The following is a 25,205-nucleotide window of genomic DNA, read 5'->3' as shown; positions in this document are numbered from 1 at the left end:
CTTATCTGCTGCTGATGCTAATGCTGCTAAGTCGCTTCAGTCATGTCTGACTCTGTGCGACCCCATAGACGGAAGCCCACCAGACTCCTCTGTCCCTGGGATTCTCTAGGCAAGAATACTGGAGTGGGTTGCCATTTCCTTCTCCAGTGCATGCAGGCATGCTAAGTCGCTTCAGTTGTGTCCGACTCTGCTTATCTGAGGTTATTGATATTTCTCCCGGCAATCTTGATTCCAGCTTGCGCTTATCCAGCCCAGCGTTTCTCATGATGTACTCTGAATATAAGTTCAATAAGCAGGGTGACAATATACAGCCTTGACATACTCCTTTTCCAATTTGGAAACAGTCTGTTGTTCCATGTTCATTTATGACTGTTGTTTCTTGACCTGCATACAGATTTCTCAGGAGGCAGGTCAGGTGGTCTGGTATTGTCATCTCTTGAAGAATTTTCCAAAGTTTGTTGTGATCCACACAAAGTCTTTGGCATAGTCAATAATGCAGAAGTAGATGTTTTTCTGGAACTCTCTTGCTTTTTTTGATGATCCAACAGATGTTGGTGATTTGATCTGATTCCTCTGCCTTTTCTAAATCCAGCTTGAACATCTGGAAGTTCTCCATTCACATACTGTTGAAGCCTCACTTGGAGAATTTTGAGCATTACTTTGTTCGCATGTGAGATGAGTGCAATTGTGCAGTAGTTTGAACATTCTTCAGTATTGCCTTTCCTTGGGATTGGAATGAAAGCTGACATTTTCCAGTCTTGTGGCCACTGCTGAGTTTTCCATATTTGCTGGCATATTGAGTTCAGCACTTTCACAGCATCATCTTTTAGGATTTGAAATACCTCAACTGGAATTCCATCACCTCCACTAGCTTTGTTCATCATGATGAGTCCTAAGGCCCACTTGACTCACATTCCAGGACATCTGGCTCTAGTCCAATGTTCACACCATCATGGTTATCTGGGTTGTAAGGTCTTTTTTGTACAGTTCTTCTGTGTATTCTTGCCACCCTTCTTAATAGCTTCTGCTTCTGTTAGGGCCATACCATTTCTGTCCTTTCTTGTGCCCATCTTTGCATGAAATGTTCCCTTGGTATCTCTAATTTGCTGGAAGAGATCTCTAGTCTTTCCCATTCTATTGTTTTCCTCTATTTCTTTGCACTGATCACTGAGGAAGGCTTTCTTATCTCTCCTCTCCTTTGGAACCCTGCATTCAAATGGGTATATCTTTCCTTTTCTCCTTTGCCTTTAGCTTCTCTTCTTTTCTCAGCTATTTGTAAGGCCTCCTCAGACAACCATTTTGCCTTTTTGCATTTCTTTTTCTTGGGGATGGTGTTGATCACCACCTCCTGTACAATGTCACAAATCTCCATCCATAGTTCTTCAGGCACTGTATCAGATCTAATCCCTTGAATCTATTTGTCACTTCCACTGTATAATCATAAGGGATTTGATTTAGGTCATACCTGAATTGTCTAGTGGTTTTGCCTACTTTCTTCAATTTAAGTCTGAATTTCAAATTCAAATTTTAAATACGTGTTCAAATTATGTCTGATCCAGAGTTAAAATCTACTGTTTCTTAAATCTGGCACACCATAGGAGCTCAGTAAAAGCTTATTGAATAAATAAACCTGGTCCTGGCATATGGGTAGTTGTTGACTCCTCACATAGGTTGATAGTTAGCAACCTATAAAGTGTGTTTTACTCATATTGTGATTCATAGGCCAGTAGGATTGGCATCAGCAGGAAATGTGTCAGAAATACAGAATCCCAGGCCCCACTGCAGACCTACTAAACCATAATTTGTACTTTATCAAGACGCCCAAGTGCCCAGTGCACATGGTAAAGTTTCAGAAGCACTACTCTAGAATATACAGTGTGTATGAAGAGGTGGAGCCCACCCAAGGGATCTGCAGTTTAGGTTACAGAGAAAAGTCATAAAATCCAGTAGAGTAGCACCATGAAACAGCATTAATGCAAAGGAAGAACAGCATTTTTATACATCAAAAATCATAGAGAAGAACATAATGCAGTAGTTCAAGGAGGCCTTCTTAGGCAGAGGACACAGAGCCCTCAATATGGGTGCTGTCTTTAAAAGACTGGTAGTGAGTCCCCTGCCTGGCATAGCTGCCTTTAAATCATAATGAAGACAGGCCTCAGAAAACCCATGTTGTTGGCTTCATATCACAAAATGAACGTTTGTATAATGGATAAGGAGTCAGGATCTGGAAGTAAACAGCCTAGGGTCAAATCCCACCTCAATCACTGACCGGCTCAGTGATCCTGACACTGGATGCACTGTTTAAACCTCAGTTCCTTTTTGGAAAATGGGACCATACGGGTGCCTGACTCAGAGAGTTGCAATGAGCATGGGAAGAAACTGTCCTGAAAGGCACTCAGCAGGAGGTCTGGCACAAATAAGCACCCAATGAAAACAGCATGCAGTTACATAAATGTAATCATTATTGACATATGTAGGCAGTTGGCTTACTTTGGCGTGGCTCCCCTGTCCTGACAGGTTGATGGGTGGCCTGGGCGATCCCATCGTTGCTTCTACCTTCCTACCCCCAAGTGTGGCTATTCATCTCCTGGTCAGGGCTCAAGAACTAGGGCACAGTTGACCTCTTAAACTTATATGAAAACACTGCGTGCAAAAATATTTGTGCATACTTGTGAAAATGTCCATAGCTTTTACCAGGTTTTCAAAGGCATTGATGGCCTCAGAAAGGTGATTAATGACTACTCTAAATGAGATGGGATGGCACGTCAAAATTAAGTAGCAACAACAGACTTGAATTTGATCCTGACTTCATGAGCTGAGTGACTTTTTTAAGGTATCTTCTCATCTTTAAAGTGCAGATAATAGCCCCACCTTAACGATATCATTTTCTGTGAGAGATTGTGTCAGAGTCTACTGAGATGCTGTATGAAATGGTACTCCAGTTGTAAAAGGTGTTAGTGACAGATGTTATTATTAGTGGGTTTTCCAACATCTTCCACTCCAAGAAAACATGTTCTCAGGAAACATCCCCCTTCAAGAGCCACAAGTCAGGTAAGCTAGTTAGGAAGTTTCAGCGCCCACAACTTGCGCCCCTGGGATGTTTACAAGGATGCAGATGGTTGAGTGGAGACAGGTAGAAACAGCAGCAGGGAGGAGGGGCTACAAAGAAATGCTGCTGGAACAGGAAGAGGGGATGGTGGAGCGTCTGGCTCAGCCATCGTGGGTTGCGATACTTGCGTCTCCGGATGGGTGTCAGGCAGACAGGCCCAGGCAGGTTCTTCCAGCCAGAGGTATTTTCTCTTCGGCAACCACATCTCCAGGCAGCCTTGTTCTGACATTTCCATTTATCAACAACAAAAGTGAATGGAATACAGGATCCGGAAGTCAAAAGATTCTACTTCTTTAATTAGAAGAGGCCGAAACAAAGCAGGATAGAGAAAGGAAGGGAAAACAAGCTCCGTGAGTCAATCAGGACGTCAGCCTGGCTTTGAACCCAGACATTTCCACACTGTAATCAAGCGGGTGGTCAGGAAGCCATGAGCGTATAGCTGAGATGCAAGTGAAAATGAGACTGCAAGGGGTGTGATAACAGCTCTACATCCCCAACACTTTCATCTCAGAGGACTCTGGTGCAGCAAATGCATTTGCCAGCAGCTTTCCTGCCTTTCAGGCAGCAATCTAGCTGGAAGACTGCAAAACAGAAACCGTCCAGGAGTTAGATTTTGCATACATGCCAGAAGGACAAGAGTGGGCTAACCCTGTGCCAAGCACAAGATGACTTCAGAGTTTTTAAAGATGTGTTATAGTCTTCATCTTGTTCTTAAACAACTCATTCCAATCAATCAGTCTTTCCCAGCTACCATTCCTTCTGAATTTCAAAAAGGAAATGGTAGGCTTTCTCTGTCTTCCCCTTAATGCTCTCAAATCAGAAATAAGGATTTTAAACCAGTCCCTGAAAAAATGACATCGGAGAGCTATTTAAAACTTCAGATTCTTGACAATTTGGAAAAATAGATGATGTTGAGTGTTTTCTGTCTCTAGGATTGAATCATGTCTGTGTCAGCCCATGTCCATGTAGAGCTGATGTCCATGTTCTGGCATTTGTTTGCACTTCTTCTCTCTGGGTTTTACTGCTTGAACAGTGTTAGTAATGAGGGAAAACATAGTTGTCTCTCGTGACTGTCAGAGATGACACAGAGAAGCAAAAGGGATGTGGGTGGAGTTCTTTTGTTTCTAATTAATAAGGGTTTTCAAGCATTTGTGTATGAAAAAGAAGTTGATTTCAAAAGGTTGAAATCCATTGCCCTTTTCAGTGTTTTCCTTTAGGGAAATAAAAAGGTAAATTTTTATGTAAAGGAAATACTGTGTGTGCAATTCACTGAAATGATAGGGATGGCTAGAAATAAAATATGAAAAAAATTAAATCACCCAAGTACCATAAAGCAATGCACAGCTGAAGGTACCTTATTACTTTATATTATACCTTCTCATTCTGAATAACTACTGTTATATAATATGAATCATGGATGTTTAATAATAGAAATAACCACAGTCAGATGCCAAATCAAGGAGAAAAGATCTGCACTTTGAAAAAAAGAGCTCTCTTAATGTACATGCCATATAAATGTTCAGGGCTTGAGCTCTGAAAGGAATCCTGCAGTGGGAAGCTATTGAGAAAAGCACTTCTGAGCTAAAGAAGTGGGGCCGGGGCCGATGCAGTTCCAAGTCTGGCTCTTTCTCAGCTGAAGTAAGTGACACTATGGGAGCCCATCTAGCCCAGCTCTGCGTGTGTGAACACCACCACACACGCACACCCTTTCTGGTTGCCTAGTAGCAGCTGGCAGAATTCAGTATGCGGTGTGTCCATACATCAGAAATACCTGCTGAGGTGTCCAATGAGAAGAGAGCTCTGTATTGTTCATCTTAAGGGAATAAAAACTAACTAGACTTTATGACTCAAAGACACAAAGCAAAACATAGGAATATCGCTGAGAATCTCTCTTGATAGGATAGCATAGCAACAAGTGGAAGGTATTCATATTGCAAAGTACATTGCATTAACTAGTGCAAAGTCAGGAAGTAAAAGGGATGTCCAATACAGTGTTTAATAATTATCATTAAAAAAAGAATGTACTCCTGATGCAGATGTTGGTTCAACATTTATGTTTTCCTGAAAGAGCAGAGTTTTTAGCAGACAAGAAATGACGGAAATCTATGAGAATTCACAGGTGAATGGAATATGTTGGTCAGAGTTACCATATCCAGAATTTAATAAGTCACAAGTAACCAAAAAAAAAGTTATGGACAGCAATTCAAAGCAATGGGGATTTTCTTGTTTCACAAAACAAAAAGCCTAGAGGTAGGCAGTTGCTGGTATTAGTTCTGCAATTTCAGAAGATAAAAGCTGGAATTTCTGTGATTTGGGGGGGGATCTTCTCCAGCTATCACAAGATGGCTGCTACAGTTCCAGTCATCATAACTTCATTCAAGGCAATAACAACAGTGACAACAAGAATGAAAGGGTGAAAGGATGACAAAGGATGGGAGGGGAGCAAAGGAGGACTGATTAGTACTTATGGTGCATGTAGTATATGTCACTTTTACTAGGAAGAAGTAAAAGTTTCCCCTGACCCCCTTCTGGACTTCTGTTTGTATTTTATTGGGTAGAACTGTTTCTCAGAACTACAAAGGGATTCTGACAAGGTAAGTCTTGGGTTTTTCCAGTCTCCAGAATGGCTGGCAGAAAGAGTTGAGGAATGTTTAATGATCTAACAAAATTCGATGCCTGCCATAACTGGACAGACAAATAAGGGAACACACAGGTGACGGAGATTCACCTGAGGGACTGAAACCATCTAGATGGTATTTTGAAAGATTTTACAAAGCACTCAAAAAAAGCACAAAAGTCAATTGTGGGTAGAAATAACATCTAGCATATCTTGCTTACAAAAACATTCATACCCTCATAATACACTTTCACACTTTTATGGACTGGAAAATTTCTACCCATGACAGAAGAGCGGCCATCTCTGAAACAGGATACGGCGGTGATTGGCCAGGCTGAACACAGGAAGTCTACGACACAGGTTAAGCAAGCGAAGAGAACCCACTTTCTCCAGAGCAAAACTACAAAAAGAGTTGTAATACTAGAATATATCTACTTAAAGACTCTCCCACTGAAGCTCCACATTTCACCTTCTCTCTTGTCCCGTCTATTTTCAGACAGGTGACATCTGTTTTTTGTAATGCCCGAGCCCCTTGTCTGGGGATGTTTTATTTGCTCTCAGGCACGTCCTGCCGGGAACCTATGTCCTATACCTGAAATGAGGGGGAATGGTACAGGCTTTTGCTCTCCGCTTGCTCCGTGTCCGTGAAGTCTTTGTGCGTTGGGACTTTTCAGACTCCCCACAAGCTGTGATTTAAAGTATTCCTATCCCAGATTGAAAGGTGGGCAGACTGAAGATCAGAGGAGTTAGCTGACTGAGAAGGAACTTCATGAAGGAGCAGCCTGGCGCCGAACTGAGCCTGTCAGACCACAGACCCTGCTGCGGCTGCTCCTGGGCCCCTGACTCCAGAAGTCTGAGAGACTAGCCCAGAACTGCAGCAACTGGCACAGCTGCTGGATTATGCTAGATGTTGAATAAGTGCATGACTGTGGCCTCAAAAGAGAGAGTAAAATTGGATGAAATATTTTCTGACTTTGAGAACACCAGGCCAGTATGAATCAAGCCATTGTGGTCATCTGAAAGCCATTCCATGCTTCACGGAAAGCAACCAGGCTCTACCATGGACAAACCTAGCTGCGCTAGGGAAGTCCCTCACTATTGGCAGGACATAAGTTACCAGGATCCCATGGAAAGAGTGATGGCTTTAAATCATACGGTCCCGAATGCAACGCCTCACTCTGCGCATCACCAGTCAACATCCGCAGTTAGTGGCTGAGTCCTCAGTCTTCGTCTCCTCTTGTGTGCAGCAGGGTTCCCAATGTCTACCCATTTGAGATACTACGTGCCAAGCACCTTGACGGTGCTTGACACAGACGGCCGATACCCTAGAAGGAGAGCAAGCTTGAATGCTTGAGTGCTCCAAGAGCACCATGGTCTGCACACGGTTTTTCTCCACAGGCTGCGGACCTTTCAAGGTGAGACCGCAAAGTGGGATGAGGGAAACCAAGTCAGCGGGACAGCCCAGGACAGCACAATCCAGGGCTCAGTGCTACCTAAAAAGCACATTACCACGGTGTCAGCAGAGTCTGAGCCCGCAGGAACGTGGTAGAAAGAGTAAAAGACTAAGGCTGTGAGAGGAGGAGAGATGAGAGACTCAAGAGAACATAAGTCTTGCTAACTGCATCGACCTTTTCCAAGTTACCTTGGTTTGGCTTCCTCACCTGGAAAACGGGGTTAATGTTAATAATATCTTCCTCATAAAGTGAGGATAGTAAATGAGCATAAAGTAAGATAGTAAATGTGAAGAAGCACTTAGAACGGTATGCTAAAAAAGAACAAAATAGATAAGCCAGGAAGATCAAATGCTCCCCAGTCGAAGAAGATGAGGTGTTAAGATCTTTTTAAAGCCTTAGAATTGTACAAAGTCATGTTACTCTCAATAGCGGAGTGGAGTGGAGTGGAATTGTTAGTGTGAACTAGGAGATGGGTGAACAAGCCGTGGAGACCTGGCAGTGGAAAGCCAGAGATGCGTTAGGATGGATTGAGGGGTGAAGCCAGCTTTTGGAGGGGGTATTTTGGTTTTTGTTTGTTTGTTTTTTAATTAATTAATTTATTTTAATTGGAGGCTAATTACTTTACAATATTGTAGTGGTTTCGCCATACATTGACATGAATCAGCCACGAGTTTGTATGTGTTCCCCATGCTGAACCCCCCTCCCACCTCCCTCCCCATCCCATCCCTCTGGGTCATCCCGGTGCACTAGCCCTGAGCACCCTGTATCATTCATCGAACCTGGACTGGCGATCCATTTCACATATGATAATATACATGTTTCAATGCCATTCTCTCAAATCATCCCACCCTCTCTTGGAGGGGGTTATTTTGGAACAGGGTTTCTTAACCTTGTCACGACTGATGTTTGGGCTAGATAATTCTTTATCGTTGGGCTGTTCTGAGCACTGCAGAATGTTTGGCAGCATCTCTCACTGGGAGCCTGTAGCCCTCCCACCCCCAAATCTTGGCAATCAAAAATCTTCCCACACCTCACCACCTGCCCTTGGGGTGTGGGAAACAGAGAAAGGAAGGGGCAGCAAAAATCACTCAGCTGAAAACCACTGCTTTCCAAGGCAGAGACCAGGGTATGTTTCAAACCACAAGGAAACAAAGTATATAAATAGTTTCAATTTCTTGTCATGTCAAGCTTTTCTGTTCCATATCAATATAGAGGAAAAATGCCAAAATTTCAAATGGTAAACAGGAAAAGGAAAAATAGCAATGACTGTCAGCTTGAAAGGATGGGAATCAGCGGTCCTTTGTTGCTGTTTTTCTGTGCAATAGTCAAGTAAAGACAACTGGGGGAAAACCTTGAACAGTACTTTAATTCTATTTAATTTCAGGATATGACCAAATTAATGATAAATATTAATCATCTCTATTTACAGAATAGAAAAATTCATATTAGCTTGAAAGCAAATTTCCAACCAAAAATTTTGAAAAAACTCAGTTGGCTTACAGTAGTGTGGACAGCAAGAAGAAATGAATACAACAAGAAGACCCTGATACCTTCAGCTTGTCATTTGTTTTTTCAGATGTGATGCATTTGGAGGCTTTCAATTGTTCTCACCTCCTGCTTTGCTTTCAGCATGAAAGCTTTAGAATTCAGTCATGAAATACTGCACCCCAGTTGCTCCTATTTTTAAACAGTTTCTGCAGAGTTGATACTAGTAGAGTTTAATGTTTTAGGCATAAGTTCAAAATATAAATAATTCAACCCCATGTCTTCACTTAGTCACATATTAAAGAAATATAATTTATAATAAACATCTGCTTTCCAGTAATAGTGTAGCAGAAGGCAAAGAAAACTGGGTGTGAGAAATGACATACACGCATGCATATATGTAATTACAATTTAAAAGAACAACTGATTTTTTTTCTTTTAATATCAGTCCAGGAATTAATAACATTCAAGTCAGTGTCAGGTCTCATAAAAGCACCATCTTAACCATAATGGCCTAGCCCAGGGATAACACCTATTAAGGTCTGTTTCTAGACAGTGCTCTGAAGTACACGCTGAGGTGACACCACATGGAAACAAAACTGGTCAGCTCAGAGGGAGGGAAATCAATACAATTGATTATTTGGCATTGTGAGCACACGCTCCAAGAAAGGTGATCACATTTAATTTTCACTTTCCAATTGTTTGCTTTCAATTGCTTTGATAAGAACTTACAGGAAATTACTACAGCGATTGCTGTGTTATCTTTATACCAAAATATATGATGCTTATATTTTCTTCTGTCTCTTATCAAATATGCCCCTGAAGAAATAATGGATATTTGAAAAAGTAATTGCTGGATTTTCTGGAAAAGTCCCCAAAGATAAGGACTTTAATTTTAAAAATATCCATTAGGTTAAAACCAATAAACTCTGGTGTAGAGCACGTTGCAAATGAGGTCAGACTCTTGAGTTAATTCTGAAATAAGCTGTTTATTTTGGTTTTGTTCCATGACTCTAGATTGCAGCTTCCACCCAAGTCAGCCAAATCAAAACCACAGATGTTAATCCAAGACTGCTCTCTTGGATTAATGAATTAATTCAAGCCTGTGACCACTACTGGAAGAACAACTCAAAATATGCCTACCCTAAAACATGACCCAGTAATGGGGAAAAAACCAACCAACAGGCCTTGTTCTTATGATTAATCAATAATGCTACAGTTGTTTGTTCAGGTGAGGGGGAGGCAATATAATTGCCATTTTAAATTACAATAAACAAAGCAAAATTCTACATGTAGCTCTAACTCAACCTCAGATTACTAGTTACAAATTATCTTTTTTGGTTCAGTCCTGTGGACCCGTTTGTGATCCCCTGTACTATGCAGACCAGGATCCCCTGTCCATGGGATTTTCCAGGCAAGAATACTGGAGTGGGTTGCCATGCCCTCCTGAGGGGATCTTCCCCACCCAAGGATGGAACCTGTGTCCCCTGAATCTCCTGCTTTGCAGGCAGATTCATCACTGAGCCACAAAATATCTCTGCCTCCCTATAAATCAGCAAAGCCAATCCGCAGACATGGCTTGTAGAGTCACAGTTAAGTTACAGCAAGCCTCAGTCAATTTTTTAAAGCCATTATTAAACAGGATTTGAAATGCCATTTGTTGAGAGATGACTCAGATTACAGAGTTCCAAATGGAAAGAAAGTTATAACAGTGTAGGGAGGTAGAACATCCATATTCTACAGAATGAAGTTCCAAATGACCAACAAAGCCTTTATTGAAAAACAGTGAAAATCAATATTGCATTCTATACAATAAACATACTATAACCACAGATATCTGGCATACAAACACTTGGGTCTTAAAGCAAAGTGACAATACATAATGTTTTGAATGCTCCAAAAAGATGATAATAAAAACAGAAAAGAAGTTTTTGTTGTTGATTAGGAAGTATCTTGGAAATGACTTCATCTGTTGGTAATTTTGCAAAAACAAAAAAAGCCAGCCATGTTATCTCACCTTAGAGGTCTTGCAAGTTGTCCATTCATCACATTACTTTTATGAAAATGAGACTAAATAACAAGAACATATGCTGGTGTTAGGGATTCCTTTTTTAAAACAACCTTATCATCCATACAGTTTCAACCCACTTTCCCAGCTTACTAAATTCACATCTTTAATGCTCACAATAATTGATGTTTAAAATATTTAACTCAAGGCACTGTAAGAGTCTGAAAAGTCAATCTGTGTTTAATATACCTTGTTTATTAAAGCATAAAATTAGAAAACACATTTTCAAAAACGTATTCAGAAGGTATGATTGAAGCAAAGAAACAGAAGTTGGGATGATAGAGAGGTAATCAGATGGCTTATATTCAGCCATGCCGGAAAACTGAACAGTGACCAAATATTTATAGTTCTGTGACAGAGCTCTTTTTAGTCAAGCTGCTTAAATTTGCTCTCCATCAATGATTTTCCACCTCAGTGCACAGGAGGGGAGAGGACGTGGGGGCAGAGTAGGGGACTAATGAACAGGATGTGTCAAATGTCCAACTGCGTGGGTCCTCTGAAACAGATCTGACTCTAAGGCAGAGGGCATCCTGTGTAGACCTGTGTAATAAGTAACCCAGGTGATTCTGCTGTAGGCGGCCCATGAATGAAACTTACATTAAGAAATGCTGTTTGGACTTCCCTGGTGGTCTAGTGGTTAAGATTCCAAGCTGCCGCTGCAGGGGGAAGGGATTCGTGTTTGGGGAATTAACATGCCTCAGGCTGCAGGGCCAAAATAGAAAAAGATCCAAAAGAGAAAGAAATGTTGCAGCCTTCTGCCTGACACTCAAGAAGGCTTGCTCACATCCTTAATACTCTCTACCAAACACTCTCAGGAATGCACATTCCTCTTAAAAGATTCTTCCTTACTTCTTATCGTTTCCTCGGGGTATCTTTCCAGTCTCTGCTTCTCGAATCTCCTTGAATCTCTCCCTGCCCCATTTCCTTCAGCTGGACTTGATAGTTTAGACTGTCCTTTACTTCCTAGAACTGAGCTTGCCTGATCTGAAGATTCTAGTTCCCCTGAAAATGTAATTTTCTGCACGTACAGACAGTTCTGTTCTTCTTCAGTATAGCTGCTATGACAAATTTATGACATTATTATTCTGAAAAAGGCAGAGTGGTATAAGACAAACAACCTGGGGGCTGGGGTCAAGTGACTCACGTTTGCATCTTGACGCTCCTAATTCTGACTCAAGATATTGGGAAAATCCTTTTATGCCCTGACCTCGTCTCCTCATCTGTAAAATAAATCAATAATGCCTACCTCTTAGGACATTAGTTTGGGTTAAATGAGATAGTCTGTAAAAAGTCCTTTGGAGATTACAGTTTCTTATATAGGGCTTCCCTCATTGCTCAGTTGGTAAAGAATCCACCTGCAATGCAGGAGATGCTGGTTCGATTCCTGGGTCGGGAAGATCAGGAGACAGGATAGGCTACCCACTCCAGTATTCTGGCCTGGAGAATTCCAGGGACTATACAGTCCATGGGGTTGCAAAGAGTCGGACACGACTGAGCAACTTTCACTTTCACATATAGATATTGGAGTATGAGCTAAAATTTGAGACATTTTTGCAAAGCAAGAGAAAAAACCTGCCTATGATAATTTTGAAATCTTCATCTCACATGAAACAAAATATGGAACTCCTAGCTTCTTTTTCACGAAGGGCAAAAAGCATAAGTGTTAAGTGTTAGTTGCTCGTGGTGTCCAACTCTTTATGACCTCATAGAGTCGCAGGTTGCCCAGCGTCTATGTCCTTGGAATATTCCAGGCAAGAATACTGGAGTGGGTTGTATAATAATTTCTTTCTTTAGACATCAATAATGCTAACCCTTTAGTGACCCAGAGATCAACTGTCCTGGATATGCTTCCTTGAACGTGGTCCATGCCGACCACACTCCTGGGCTCTCTTGCTGGCACCTTCTGAGGAAGGTTGGCCAGCAGAGAGATGCAGGAGATGGTTGGCGGGAGAAGAAGCTGGCATTTTTCTTCCACACTCATTCTGTTTTCTATGGTGGCACCTGTGTCCGTTCATTCTGACAGCAACCCTCTCCCTCCACAAGTTCAGGGCTCACGGGTGTCTGGTTTACATATCTCCTTTCCTCAGCCTCTCAGTCAGAGTGAGGTAATGACTTCCTGCTTCAGTCGTGAGTGGACCATCTGCTCATCCTTCATTCGTTATCATTCGATCCCAGCCTGCGCATTCCTTCAAGTATTCCTCTTATTAAAGTTTTCTCATTTGAACCATCAGTAATGAATTCTGCAGGGACCCTGATTGATACACCAACTAGTAGTAAGCCAACTACATGCTGAAATTTTTGAAGGACATGGATTTAAGTTCAGTTTTATGATCAGGGTTTTTTGGGTTGTAGATTATTTTTCATCCTCCTATTCTTAGTCATAAACAGACATTACTGTTAATATTGAATTGTTTGCCTAAGGCAACATGATAAAAATGTTTTTGCCCTAAAGCTAAATAGAAGCAAATTCTCTCTCCTGAAGAGTCTCTCTGAAGTCTCTCGTTACCATGGGGCACCCTGGCTTTGGAGCGTTTTTATTTTCTTTGTTGTGTTTAAATGATACACGGAAACTTTCCAGTGGAGGGGTGGTGCTGTTTCCTGTTACTAAGGTGGGGTGAGGAATGCTTTCTTCTTTTTAAATAAATGTTTGTAAGTCTTTAAAATGGATGAAAGTCCTTCAATATTTTTATGAGGAAAAAATTTAATGAAGAAGTTATTAACAGTGGAAAATAGGCTTTCTCAGTTACAGAGTAACTTTTTCCCAATGGTTTTCTTAATATTTATATATTAACATCATAATGACTCAATACAAATTATACAACTTGGAGCCATTATTGTGAAAAAAAGAGCCACTAAAATAATATCTCCATCTTACAGGCAGACTCAACACGTGATAATGGCTCACGGGGAGCCAAATTCAGAATTACAGGAGAGGCATGGAGCTGTGTCGTGGTCTGCAGGCCAGGTAAGGAATATGCATTCCGTAAAGGAGCCAGGTAAACAGTTACAGAAACAAGAAAAGTCTGTAGACTCAGTGTGCGCACAGGCAATTATTAAAATATGGATTATGGAAGATTCTTTTTTTTCCTTTTCTCCAGGTTTACCCTTTTAATAAGAACAAAAGTAAATCAAACGTGTGTGCACAAAGACACAGAATATATTCTAATAACTTTGGGGACTCTGTTTTAATTGACTAAAGGGATCTGTTTCAGAGTAGAGAAATGACATCTTGAGATCTCTTCATTCTCTCTGGGTGTTACAGCTGAGATGCGCCTGTGTCAAGCAAGCTAAGAACAATATGTGCTGTTCTGATGCCTGAATATTAGAGGTGCAGGAATAACAAGCTTGCAGAGCTTCAAGGAGCAGAAACGATTTCAACCTTAATAACCCTGGTGGCATTTTTCAATTTTCCAGGCTGCCAGTCAAATGAATGCATGTCTGGGGCAGAGAGGAGACAAGAAAGGGGAAAGATTAACCTCTGAGATCCGTGGTATAAACTCCATTGGCTAAAACTGGTCATGTGTTAGAAAACAAACACAGATAGCAATAACTCTCTCTATACAATGAGCTCAGATGTTAGAACACAGGTTCTAGAAGAGAAGCCGGTGTCCTCAGGGCTGCGTGGCGGAAATAATCTTGGAATACTAATCATTCTTGGTTTCTTCTTCATCTAGATTGAAAGCAGCTCAGCAGGCTCCTCCTGATCTTCAAGCTAATTAGTTCAAGAGATAATTCTTTAAAAACCATAAATTGTCTTTTCAAATGAGAAAAGTTTGCAGAAAAGCCTGACCTGCCCCTGCCCAAACTGCTGGATCTCACCAAAGTGAGAAAACAAAACTCTTAGTATGGCACCTCCCTCATACACAGCCCTTCCCCTGGCTTCCTTCCTCTGGTAGGGAAATTAGAAACTCCCTCAGGAGGTGACGGGCTCCTAATTACAGGTGTTTTAAGAAAGCTACGATTGCTCCTATTGCCAAAAGAGCAAAGTACAGACCATCTGCAGAATGAACTTGCTCCAAAGAAGGAGCCGTGGTGCACGTGCCTCAGTGCATCTTGACTTGCTTACATTTTCTGGTATTGAACACTTTCAAATCTTCTTTCCAAGTGTGTCTTGAAGCTCTCCTTTACTTTCAGTGCTCCTTCCAGAACCTCTGGGCAAGCACTAGGCATTCCGAAAATAAGACAAGGAACCACCCATTTCTGGAGTAAGGTCCTGGAAAGTAAGAGGAAAAACCCTGAGGAAGAGTCTGTTGATCTGTCAGAAATCACAGGTCTCAGCCCTCAAGTCTGGGACAGTGTCACCACGCTCCTGTCAAGGCTGACTTCACCTGCTCTGATCCTTTTTCATTAGTTCATCTGTTTGTCTATTCATTTATTCATCCACGAAATATGTCTGATGAATATACACATCTTACTAAAGAGAGTCTGTCCCACCTTCATCTAGATCTTGTCAAATAACTGTAACAGTGTCCATCCTGGCCTCTTTTGCCCACCCAGTTAGCCCTCTAACCCATGCACACTGCCCCCACACCAGTGATATTTTCAAATGCAGCTCTGCTGTGTCATCCACTGCCTAAAACCATCACAGCCTTACACTCGCTGCAAGACAAAGACCAACATTCTTAAGATGGTGCACAAGGTCCCTGGAACTTTCCATCTTTCTTTCTTCCGCAAATAATCTTTTAATTTGGAATAATCTTAGATTTGCAGAAAAGTTGAATAGGTAGTAGAGGTTTTCCACACACAGCTCCCTCAGTTTCAGTCCCCTAATGTCATCATCTTCTATTACTGTGATATGTTTGCCAAAACTTAGAAACTGACATTAGTATGTTACTATCGACTAAACTCCATGCTTATTTAGATTTCACCAGTTTTTCTACTAATGTCCTTTTTCTGTTCCTGGGTGCAATCACCCTGCCCTTCTTTGACATGCTTGCCCCATCATACAGCCTGTCTCCACGTCACTACATCACTGAAAACCTTCTCTTACCCTCACTTTCCCCCGGCTCTCTTCTCTACGTGCTTCCTGTCCACTGTTCAGATCCCAGTTCAGACTCGCGTCCTCGGAGGACCGTCTCTGAAGGTCTCGGGCTGCTTTCTGTGTATGCGTCTATGCACAACCATGTGTCCTGCCTTTATAACACTTTCTCTTTAATCTGATTACTTAATTTTGTCCCTATTTGTCACAAGACTCTAGAGACCATGAAAGCAGAAAGTGGGTCTGTTTTTCTTAGTCATTATATCCCCCAGGATTTAGCATGGTATGTGGCATATCATATGTATTCAATGGATATGTTGAATTAATAAATGAATAAATGACTGAAAGAGAAAAGTTAAGTGGTAATAGGAGGAAACATGTTATAGAACATCAAAATGAGTGACCCAGACAATACAGATGATCACAGAGCTTCAAAAGAGCAAAAGATCTAAGTGAGAGGCAGAATCACAGAAAGACTTCATGAAAACAGAGAGTGGGACTTTACCTGGACCTTTCATTCATGCAATTAACAATTACTAAGTACTTACGAGGGGCTTCCCAGATGGCTCAGTGGTAAAGAACCCGTCTGCCAATGCAGGAAATGCAGGAGACATGGGTTCGATCCCTGGGTTGGGGAGATCCCCTGGAGTAGGACATGGCAACTCACCTAAGTATTCTTGCCTGAGAAATCCCATGGTCAGAGGAGCATGGCGGGCTACAGTCCATGGTTGCAAAGAGTTGGACACGACTGAGCACACACGTACACAATAGTACTTACTAAATGCCAAATCCTTGAAGTGTTTAGTTCCTTTTTAGCAAGGAAATGGTATGATTGGTGTGACACATTATAAAAATAATAGAGCAATTGGGAGGATGGATTGGTTAAGAAAGAAGCCAGAAAGTTAAAAAAAAAAAAAAAAAAGTTAATCATCCAGCTAAGAAACACTGAGATCTCAAACTAAGACAGAGGTACAGAGAAAGGAAATACTGAGAAGGTCAACTCGACAAGCACTTGTAAGTAATATATATTAGAATAAGAAATTCCCAGGGGATTAAACAGCTACAAAAATTAGTTGAGTTAAAAAATAGCATGGATAGTTGGAACACAGTGATAATACTTCCAGGTTGAAATAAAGGGCTCACGATGGAAGCAGCGGAATAAAAACTCAGATAGATAAATTCTGCTCTTGAAAAAGTCAAGGAGATTGGACTTTATTCTATTAGTAATGAGTCATTAAGCAATAATGACATGATGAAAGGGAGATACAGGATGAAGAGAATTTAGACAGAGGCAGGTTCATTGAGAAACTGGTGAAGAAATCTAAGCACGTGCCTTAGAGTGTTAGCGTTAGAAATAAAGAGGAAGTGACATACCTACCACACTTTAAAAAAGAAGATCGATGTACAAGTACCTAAATCAGCATCCAGCGTAGTTATCAGGCACAGAGTATTTTATTCTGAATAGCTTCGTTTGACTTACTCTTCTTTATAGAGAAAGCATCCTAGAAGACTAGTACGCTTTAAATATCCATAAATACTCATTGAAAACCCTTCATATGACAAGTACATGGAGCATACAAAAAATGTACATATGTAATCCTCCCTTGCACTGTTTTACTCTTTGCTTTCAGGAGAAATGAAGATGTGTGACATACTTCTGTGGTCATAATCCTCCACGACGACCCCCATGCTCTCCAGCTCCGCCCGATGCACCCACTGTGTAGGCCCCTCCCTGTAGCACTCGGGATGCAGGGTGAAACCAGTGACCAAGGCAGAACGGACGGGTTAGCATTTCCCAGAGTACATATTACAAAAGTGGCACCTTCTGTTTTGGCTTTGTCTCTTTCCTCAGATCACTCGCTCTGGGAGAAGCCAGCTGTTGTGTCATGAGTGCATTCAGGCCACCTGTGAAGAAGTACCTGTGCTAGAAGGGAAGCCTCTGGACAACAGCCAGCGAGGAACTGAGGCCTGCCAACAACCACACGAGTGAGCTTAGAACCGGATCATCTGGTTCCGGTCAAGCCCTGAAGCCGGGCCGCTGCTGCCAACAGCCTGCTGCAGTTAGAGACTGCGAGCCTGAACCGCCCGCTTAAGCAGCCTCCTGCTTCCTGCCCCTGAGAAGCTGTGAGTGAGAATAAATGTTGTTTCAAGCTGCTAAATTTGGGGGTAATTTGTTACACAGCAATAGATAAGCAAAGCAACTTTATACTGAAAAACTCTGAAAGCTAAGCAAGGAAATCATGTTTCTGCTTTTCTCCTAGCTGCTAAGAGATATAAGCTAAGTGTTATTCCTTATTTTGGTTGCTTTTCTCAGTCAATAGCTGTTGATTTATCTTCTTTTCATCTCCCTTTATTTTCTGTTTCCCATCCTCTGTCCACTGGTTTTTATTTTATCCTTCTTACTCATTTCTTGTAAAGCTCCTAAAGTCTTTTTGGATATAGATGCAGCCAAGTAAAAACAGTAGATATTAAGACAGGGTTCCAAGCACTGTCAGAGAGACACAATCTCATTGGAGTGAAAAGCGATCGGCCAATGTGGCACAGTATATTACTAGTGTTCAACCAAAGATTGCTGTTAGAATTCAAAGAAAGGGGATACCAGAAAAGTTGTATTTTCAGTCAGGTTCCCCAGGAGCAGACTTTGTGATAGGATGTGCATTATGAAAACGCTCTCAAAATAAACTGCCAAGGAAATGAGGAAAGTAGGACAGGGAAGAGGAAGAAGCTATTTCAAGTCTCATGGAAGATGACTCCAACCAGGTCCTGCATGAGAAATCTGGAACGTAAGAACTCTTCAGAAAGAGTCCTGAGTTCCCATGCTTCTGTACCAGTCACCCACTGGCCCAGGGCCTCTGAAGGACAGGGACGCTCCAGCACACCCACTCTCTTAGGGCCCCTTGAACATGCAGGCAAAGGGGCTTCAGCAGCTTGAGGGAAGTCCTCTAGAGACCCAGAAGCTGTCAGTGGTCCGAAGAAAGAGCACGCTGAAACCAAAGGAGAACACAGAAATGGTGAAGTGATCTGAGGGCAACTGCAGAGAAGATCAAGGTCTGCTCTGTTAGGGAAAGTTCCATTCAAGGACGTGGCTCATGACCTGTAAGGAACCTCATGGAATACGTCGAATTGGGATAGACATGAAGGAGAAAGTATTACAGAATCTAAGTGGTAAAATACTTGCTTGGTGACTCAAATGGTAAAGAATCCACTTGTAATGCGTGCAGGGGTGGGGGTGTGGGGTCCAAGTTCCATCCCTGAGTCAAGAAGATCCCCTAGAGAAGGGAATGGCTACCCACTCCAGTATTCTTGCCTGAGAATTTCATAGACACAGGAGTTTGGCGGGCTACAATTCATTGGGTCGCAGAGTTGGATCTAAATGAGACAACTAATCAATGACAAAACAGGCAAAACCTCTCAGGCATTCTAGAATGATTTCATATTATAACTTAAGACTCTTGACTTTATTTATTTTTCACCCTATTTTTAATTCCAAGGTGGGATCTTAAGCCCATATCTTATTTAGGTTATTAAAATACAATCATTTTCTTTAGAAAAAAGGTAGGGAGAGGTATAAAAAAAAATTCTCATGCTACTTCTAAACCTTAGCAATGCTATATTTTCATCCATTCTGTTTCTAAAATACAAATACAGAACAAAGCTCTAAGCTAAATCTTAAATAAAAAGAAAGCCTGGTGGAAGCGGATGAGACTCCCTAAAGTGTTTTAAGACTTCTTCTTCTATTATTACCATTATCCCTGGGCTGCTGAAATTTCAAAACCATTTCAAATACAAGCTGTTTAATAATATGTCTCTCTCTCTCTCTCTTTTTTTTTTTTTTTTAGAATGTATCACCAACCAGTAAAGTGCTGTAATAGCTTTTCCTTCTATATACACTCTAGGATATAGTCTAACTTTATCTGGAGTTGGGCATGAAGGCATAAATCATTAAGCCCCTACTTGCCTGATCAAGAGCTTATCTTTCAGAAAAATCAGGCATCCAGGGGCTGCTGTTCATAGAAGCTCTATTTTCTGGCTCTCCATCAGGATTGCAGACACTTCTCCCCAAGGATTCATCAACTGCCAAACAAATAGAAAGGCAGGTCAATGATAGCAAAATCTGCAGCTCCAGCAGCTTCTGAAGCTCCTAACCAGAAAAAAATAAAACAAAGAGAGAGAATGAAAAAAAAAAAACAGATGCAAAGGAACTATAACAAATGGTGTTAGAATTCATAGGCTGCATTCTGGAAAGGAGACTCTCAGAACCCTGCAACAAGCATCTGGTGCTCTAATGATGGGCTACTAACCAGCCTAAGTAGATATTGGCCATGATTGTTTTATTCACTAGAGTCCAGTTTTGTGTGCCCTTCTATCATTTTGACAAAAGAAATTCTTCATGACATCTTTTATCATGTCATCATGACTTAAATGTGGATGAACCATACTGAAAGCTTCACATCTACAGAATGTAGGCACTGCCTTCTGGTTGAATATTTCTCTTTCAATTTGTTCCCAGATACCCTTGCACTTTTGCAACCCCAATTTTTACTGCAAAATGTTAGGAACCTACCCAAAACAGGAACTACTGCATTGAGCATTGCTACTTATTTTACAGGTGAGAGAGCTGAGACTGAGAGAGGTCAGACAAGCCTGCTCAAGGCCAGTCAAAGCCTGCAGTCACCTGTCTCTCCATCCAAAGCTCTTCAAGCTACACCACAGTTCAGCTAAGAAGGTGAGAGACAAATTTAAACTCCAAAGTGGTGCTGTGTAAGATGTAAAGAATCTTTTGAGGGTGAGTCGCTCAGTTATGTTCGACTCTCTGCGACCCCATGGACTGCAGCACGCCAGGCCTCCCTGTCCATCACCAACTCCTGGAGCTTACCCAAACTCATGTCCATTGAGTTGGTGATGCCATCCAACCATCCCAGAGGAGAGAAAAAGCAAACCCTATCACTTCAGCTCCAGATGACAGAATGCCAAGCTCAAGGCCGGCCAGGGCTGGATGGAAGGAGAACCACAACCAGCTTGGGTTGGAGGCAGAAAGTACAGCGAGTGGGGTGGCTGAACTAGGTTTATCAAGCCTCCTGTGGATCAGTCAATTTGGATTAACAGCTTCCAAGACATAGGGGCTGCCCTCGTTGTGGCATCTGGCTCTTGGGAAATTAAGATGGGTGCCTAATAGCCAGAGAAAGCTACCATTTTTCCAGTGGTCATGTACAGATGTGAGAGCCGGACCACAAAGAAGGCTGAGAGCCAAAGAAATGATGCTTTCAAATTGCGATGCCAGAGAAGACTTGTGAGAGTCCTTGGACTGCAAGGAGATCAAGCCAGTCAATCCTAATGGGAACAAATCCTGACTGTTCACTGGAAAGACTGAGGCTGAAACTGAAGCTCCAATAATTTGGCCACCTGATATGGAGAGCTGACTCACTGGAAAAGATCGTAATGCAGGGAAAGATTGAAGGCAGGAGGAGAAGGGGGCAACAGAGGATGAGATGGTGGGATGGCAACACCAACTCAATGGATGTGGGTTTGAGTAAACTCCAGGAAATAGAGAAGGACAGGGAAGGCTAGCGTGCTGGAGTTCATCGGTTGCAAAGAATCGGACACGACTGAGCAACTGAACAACAACAATAATAACCGTGGAGTGTGGGAGCTCCATAAGGGAAAGAGCATGCAGACTTTACCAATTGTTCTGAGAAGGGAAACTGACCAGCCTCTAACCATGGCCTTAAAGTTGGGTGAGCAAATCAGCTCTGAAATATTCTGTTACAAGTGGTTATGAAAAAAAGAGTATTATCCTGCGTCAAAACCACAGGTACTCACAGAAGCAGCTGTGAATAAATGAAAACAACAACACCATCAAGAATCACAAAGCCTGGGGTTGGGTCTCTCTGTCACTCATTTGTTATGTGGCTTTAGACAATTTATTTAACTTCCTCTGTACCTCAGGCTCTTCATCTGTGCATTGAGAATTCATATAATTCACCTCACAGGACTGTGGTAGAGATTAAATGTAATAATGTGTATTTAACAAATACACATATTTCATGTTTACATAAAGTATAAACTGGTTAACAAATGAATTTTCACCCTAGTCACAGATATTATATAAATGGAATGACATCAAAATATTTTTAAAGGACCACAGTCTCATCGCTGCATATACACACAATCCTTCTAGCTCTCAGGAAGTGTCTTTTTACTACCAAATAGACAGAGCTATAAATTGTAGCTTCTTGATACGATAGATCAGGATAACTCCTTCCAATGTGTTGTGTTCTATTGCCTCAAAATAATAAACTGCCAAGACGATATCATGCATCATATTACTGGCAGATTATTCAGTGAAACTCCCAAGGAAAGGAACTCGCAGCTCACAGACAGATGCTAGGTTTCAGCCTTTGTTAACTCATCCTTCTTTGTAAAGTCCTGAGTTTCACAGAGGAAGAAAAACTTAAAATAATCAGAAAAAGAGATGATTCATGAAAACACTCCAAGTTCTTGGAAACACAAAACTTTAAAGTTATCAGGAGTAAAAGCAAGATAAAAATAAATCAATTTGAACTTAGAAGGACTACTTTGGGGGCAAAGATTTATAAGGGGTATCAAGGAGTGGGAGTCTGACTATAAAACATTCAGAGTTCTTTTCCAGACTTCAGAAGTTCTCAATGATTCTCGGTTCCTTTTTTTCAGGAAGAATCCTGCTTTTGATATCAATAAAAGAGACTCAAATTGGCCCCACAACTGAGTCTTTCTCATTAAAATCCCTTCCCTCATCAGAAAGGGTGGTAGAGCAGACCCCCAAGGAAGGAAAAGGTCTGTCAGTTAAAACCCTTGTTCACATTCTCTCAAGTGCTGAAAAGGGTTTTCCAGGAAGACCTCAAACGTTTCCAAGAGACAGAGCTTTTCTTTTGTGTCTTTTCTCCACAGAAACAAGACTGGTGAATTACTCTATTTTTTCAAAGCACCAAGTGTGTACACTTCTTAAATGCTTATAAAGCAATAGTCTGCATAGCACAGTTCCCAAAGAATTGGTACCAATGAAGTCCAGCCCCAATAGAAATTTCCACTCATTACTCACAAATCCCAAATATTTAAGAGCATCCACTTACAAACACATAAAAGTTGTCATCATGTGTTTACTTGGCTATTCTGTAACCTTGAAACTCCTGGAAACCTTCCAGTACCCCAGTCCAAGTGAATGTACTCTCTTACCACTCAGCTGTTTACTCCTCCTATATCAGCGGCCACATAATGGGAAAGAACAAATCTGACTCCATATTACGTCTATTTCCTTTACTTTAACCTTTGTACTACATTGCTTTTGCTTTAAAAATATTGCCTATATCCTAAAATATACAGGATGGCCCACTCTCAATCTTCTGAAGGGTATAACACTTTTGCATTCATGTAGAGATAAAAAATTGAAAAATAGAGAATAACTTTTGTCTTATTGCAGGTTCACAGGAGCCTCATGAACTGACCTACCTGGACAGTTGCTAGAACAAAGAATTCTGACACCCAGAAGTTTGCAGTAACAAAGCAAACAAGCAAACGCCTTCTCTCTTGAGCATGGAAGAAGCCTGAGTCCGGACTTGGGAAGACGGTTTCTAGGCCACTAACTGGCTGCCTGATCAGACTTCCAGCTTTCCAGATAAAGTCGCTGTGTTGCTTGCCCCAACACTGCATTTCCTGATTCACTGGCCTGTCATGGGGCCAGCAGAATGAGCTTGATCTGAGTGATAGTCACACATTCACTTTTGGTGACACATCCAGTCACGGGTGAGGGGCATTAGACTAGCACACTTGGCTTAGACAAGTCAGGACTTTTTGCTGAATCATGTGAGAAGGGGCCGGCAGGGCACACATTAAGTTCTAAAATGGCCATTGGGTAGGAACCCAGCAGGGCCTGTTAGCACTGTCATTTCCTGAGTACTGCATTTAGCTTGTAATACAATGTTTTATTTAATCTTCAAATACCCATGAGGTATTTATTACTATTCTCATTTTATACGTGAGATGACAGTTGTGGAAAGAATCAATAACATCCCTAAAAGATCAGTGATATGCTCAACGTCACATCATTTTTCATAGTGGAGCCAGAAACTATACCTAAGTTTGTCTGATTCCAAAACCTTTGCAATTACCTGGTGTGCTGAACTTTGCAGTGAAACCTTCAGCAGATATGGTTTTTGTTGGATCATCATAATGAGTTGCTGTTGGATCATTGATTCGATTTCTTTGGAAGTTCGTAGCAAATAACAGGAGAAAGATACTGATCTCGGACAATTTTTTGAGTGAGTGTGTGCTAGTTGCTCAGTTGTGTCAGACTCTTTGCGACCCAATGAACTGTAGCCTGCCAGGCTTCTCTGTCCACGAAATTCTCAAGGCAAGAATACTGAAGATTCCCTTCTCCAGGGAGTTTTCCTGAATCAAGGATCAAACCTGGGTCTCCTGCATTGCAGGTGGATTCTTTGCCATCTGAGGAGCCCCAGACCCTTTTAGTTATTCCCACACCAATTCAATCAGATTCACCTATACTGAGATTGTTCAACAAAATGCCCATATGAAAAAACAAAGAGAACTACAGCCTTGCCATGAAACGCTGAGAACAGTAGAGTTATTAGGAGGAAATACCAAAATATCATTGATTCGCGGGAGAAAATGTTCCTGTTCTGATCCTTGCATGCTAATACTACAGATGGACCCAGCTTAGCTGAGGCAGGCGCGGTGCTTCAGTTGTTTACTTAAGCAGCACCAGGGTTCTCAGAAATAGTTGCTATGCCAACCAGCCCCAGGGCTATATATACATTCATGACCAGGGCTTATTCTTAGGTCTTTGTTACCTCTCTTTCAAAAGTTTGAATTGCTTATTGCTAAACTGCTTGCATCCATGCATTACCGCCTCTGGTAGTCAGAGAGCTTCCTTTTCTCCAGCAGGAGTAAAGCCCAAGCGGAGGTTTATAGCCTGTGTAGAGCAACCTTCTGACGTCACAACTTTATAGTCAGGGACCAGACTGTTCTTTCTTCCCAAGTCTCTGAAGATTTGGTGTTTAGATGATAAAGGGAGTGCCTTTGGTCATCTATTATTAACTGTCACGTGTGCATTGCCATGGACGTTCTCAGAGGGGGAATAAAGTGTGCTTTAAGGTGCCATGATTATCGTGCTTTTTAAATTTCTTTGCCACATTTTTAATGGGGGCATATTTCAGAACACCATTAGCCAACAAATTTGGCCAATCAATGCAGCTCAGGTCTCCTGCTACTGCTGCATTTAAATAAACCTGTAATGCTGAAAGCTGAAGAGAGAAAGCTCTTTGATTACCTTTTCTCCTGTTTAGTTACTTTGATGGCTTTTGTTCAAATGCCTCTGAATTTTCAGCCTGTTTATTTTCTAATTATCGGATGACTACATGCAGCAGTACCATTTCAATTAGATTCTGATGGCTGATAAAGCCATTATTGACAGGGAGTGCACAAATGAATTTGCCTAAACC

The 25,205-nt window shown here is 41.6% G+C and overlaps 2 long non-coding RNA genes across 3 annotated transcripts; one reads left to right on the top strand and one right to left on the bottom strand.

Moving 5' to 3' along the window:
• The first annotated feature begins 12,482 nt into the window (after window positions 1-12,482).
• Window positions 12,483-24,862, top strand: LOC145528557 (uncharacterized). 2 transcript variants are annotated; one of them, XR_014070502.1, is made up of 5 exons: window positions 12,483-13,006; window positions 13,611-13,698; window positions 17,564-17,835; window positions 20,321-20,437; window positions 23,168-24,862. It is a non-coding gene; the product is annotated as an uncharacterized LOC145528557 (long non-coding RNA). The 2 variants fall into 2 exon arrangements; XR_014070501.1 differs by lacking the exons at window positions 12,483-13,006; window positions 13,611-13,698 and having other exon boundaries at window positions 17,455-17,835.
• LOC145528558 (uncharacterized) lies at window positions 13,900-17,322 on the bottom strand. The gene is made up of 3 exons (XR_014070503.1): window positions 17,086-17,322; window positions 14,800-14,946; window positions 13,900-14,171 (listed from the first exon to the last, which is right to left on the bottom strand). It is a non-coding gene; the product is annotated as an uncharacterized LOC145528558 (long non-coding RNA).
• Window positions 24,863-25,205: the final 343 nt, after the last annotated feature.

The sequence above is a fragment of the Giraffa tippelskirchi genome, chromosome 12 (assembly GCF_054371585.1).
Source record: "Giraffa tippelskirchi isolate mGirTip1 chromosome 12, T2T-mGirTip1v1.2.pri, whole genome shotgun sequence".
Taxonomy (NCBI): domain Eukaryota; kingdom Metazoa; phylum Chordata; class Mammalia; order Artiodactyla; family Giraffidae; genus Giraffa; species Giraffa tippelskirchi.
The sequence above is the reverse complement of the archived record's forward strand: the minus strand, read 5'-3'. Positions and strand labels throughout refer to the sequence as shown.